Genomic DNA, 2,642 nt, shown 5'->3' with positions numbered 1-2,642 from the left:
TTTCTAAAGTCCGTCAGACTTTGGCGAATCAAAAGTCCGTTGCAGCCCACACACGATCGGATAGTCTGACGGTCTCAGTCCGTCGGAGTTTGGATGTTGAAAAGTCCGCTCGTGTGTACGGGGCTTTATTCATGACATACAGTATGGCCGCCCTAACACGCAATGATAAGATTTTGAGAAGGCAGTTCATTACAATCACTAATAAAGCTAAAAATGCTAAAACATCTACAAATCCATTCCATACATTATATCGGGTGGCCTTCTTCTTCTTCTTCTGTGGTGTGCTGGTCCTCATTGCCTGGTGGAGATAATAAGTTCTCCCCAAATATATTTTGTATGATCACGCCAATAGACTGTCTCAGCTTCTGCTTCATATCTCTCCCCATGAAGACGTAGAGTATTGGGTTGATGCAACTATTGAAGGTGGCCAGAGGCAGTGAGAGAAGGTCCAGGGTGTACAATACCTCATTGTCAGTGTATAGCAAGATTACTCCCATGATGTGGTAGGGGGCCCAGGTGATGAAAAACACGACAATAACACTTATTGACATCTTGATGGTTTTTCTACCTACTTCAGAAAATCTGATATTTTGTACCGTAAAAGCCAGATGAATGTAACAGATACAAATGATAATAAGAGGAATCAGAAATCCAAACATTGCATATGTGAGATAGATGGGCTCTAATATGTGATATTCTGAATAGCAGACGGTGATGTTATGAAAGGTGTCATATGTATTGTAGGCTTTAGGCAGACACATCATGAAGGACAACATCCAAATAGCCAAGCATATCATCCACGCCATTTTGATTCTTCTGTGATTTCGGGCCCACACGGGGTGGACAACCAGAATCCATCGGTCAATGCTGATGGCCACCAGGGTGAAGACACTGGTATACAAGTTAAGGAAGAGGATGAAAGAAAACATCTTGCAGATGACAGGTCCGTACAGCCAGTCTTGGTAGAAGGACTGCACTACAATGAATGGAATACACAAGCAGCACATGATATCGGCCAGAGCAAGGTTCCCAAACCAAACAGTGGTCACGGTCCTCTCCATCTTCACTCCAGTAACCCAAAGCACCAGAGCATTGCCAGGGACACCCACAAGAGTAGTGATAGATAAAACCAGGATGGTGATCAAATGCACAGGGCTGTAAACCGCGGTTGGTTCCATTTCACTGCTGACATTGAACATCTTGTTTACCTGTAAAGACATCAAGAGTTACTTCATCTGATAATTAATCAATTCAGGGCTTTTTGTCTGCCATTCCGGCACCTATGGAAGCCCTCTTCACCCGGACAGTACGGGTTTTGAATGGGGTTTCCAGTGCAGGTGTCTCCCTCCCCTGCCTGCGCTGTTCGGCGCTCTGCCCGAGTCCCCGGCGCTGTGTGAGTTTTGCGGTGCGGTGTTGTGTAAAGCACACAGTGTGCTGTGAGGCGGGGGGTGGGGGTGGCGAAGCGCACCAGTGTCTGCTCAGTGCAGAGTCTGCAGACACACAGCCCCGGCCTCTTCCCCTCTGCAAGCCGAGTATGCATACCTCCCAACATTTAGAGATGGGAATGAGGGACACCTACTACCAAACATATGTAGGCATAGGACACACCCCCTGCCACACCCCTTTAAAGAAGAATTAACCCCAAAAAACAAAATACAAAAACATAGTTGGGGGAGGGGCACACCCTAAAATGTGTTTAGATTCAAGCTGGTGCTGCTACAAGACCAACAAAAAGTACAAAACAGATTATAGCACACATTCAAGAATGACATTTATCCTGCAAGGCTAGTTACCGTATATACTCGAGTATAAGCCGAGATTTTCAGCCTCTTTTTTGAGGCTGAAAGTGCCCCCCTCGGCTTATACTCGAGTCATCGCTGTCTGCCCGCTCGATCAGCGTGTCGAGCAGACAGACAGCGGCCATTCTATGATTCAAAAGCCGCGCCTCCGGCTCCGCCTTCGCCTGTGATAGGCGGAACACTGAATTTCCCAGCAGCCTGTGTTCCGCCTATCACGGGCGTCGTCTCATCCTCGTACTACGGACGAGGATGATACGACGTCCGTGATAGGCGGAACACAGGCTGCTGGGAAATTCAGTGTTCCGCCTATCACAGGCGAAGGAGGAGGCGCGGCTTTTGAATTTTACAATGGCCGCCGACAAAGAGGGCACGGGACGGAGGCAAGGCAAGGCACGGCACGGGACGGGACGGGACGGGACGGGACGGGACGAAGGCAAGGCACGACACGGGACGGAGGCTCGGGACACAGGTAGGCTGGACACACACACACACACACACACACACACACACACACACACACACACACACACACACACACACACGGATGGAGACACACACACACGGATGGATGGATGGATGGATGGAGACACACACACACACAGGGATGGATGGATACACACACACACAGGGATGGATGGATGGATGGAGACACACACACACAGGGATGGATGGATGGATGGATGGAGACACACACACACAGGGATGGATGGATGGATGGAGACACACACACACAGGGATGGATGGATGGATGGACACACACACACACAGGGATGGATGGACGGACACACAGGGATGGACGGACACACAGGGATGGACGGACACACAGGGATGGACGGACACACA

At 49.5% G+C, this 2,642-nt stretch overlaps 1 pseudogene; it reads right to left on the bottom strand.

Annotated features, from left to right (window-relative positions):
• Positions 1–245: 245 nt before the first annotated feature.
• LOC143961270 (C3a anaphylatoxin chemotactic receptor pseudogene) lies at positions 246–1,220 on the bottom strand (annotated as a pseudogene).
• Between the last annotated feature and the right edge of the window lie 1,422 nt (positions 1,221–2,642).

This window comes from Lithobates pipiens, unplaced genomic scaffold, assembly GCF_037356315.1.
Source record: "Lithobates pipiens isolate NorthernLeopardFrog02 unplaced genomic scaffold, aLitPip1_a1.2 Scaffold_110, whole genome shotgun sequence".
NCBI classification, from domain to species: Eukaryota; Metazoa; Chordata; class Amphibia; order Anura; family Ranidae; genus Lithobates; species Lithobates pipiens.
This window is presented reverse-complemented; position numbering and strand designations above follow the sequence as displayed.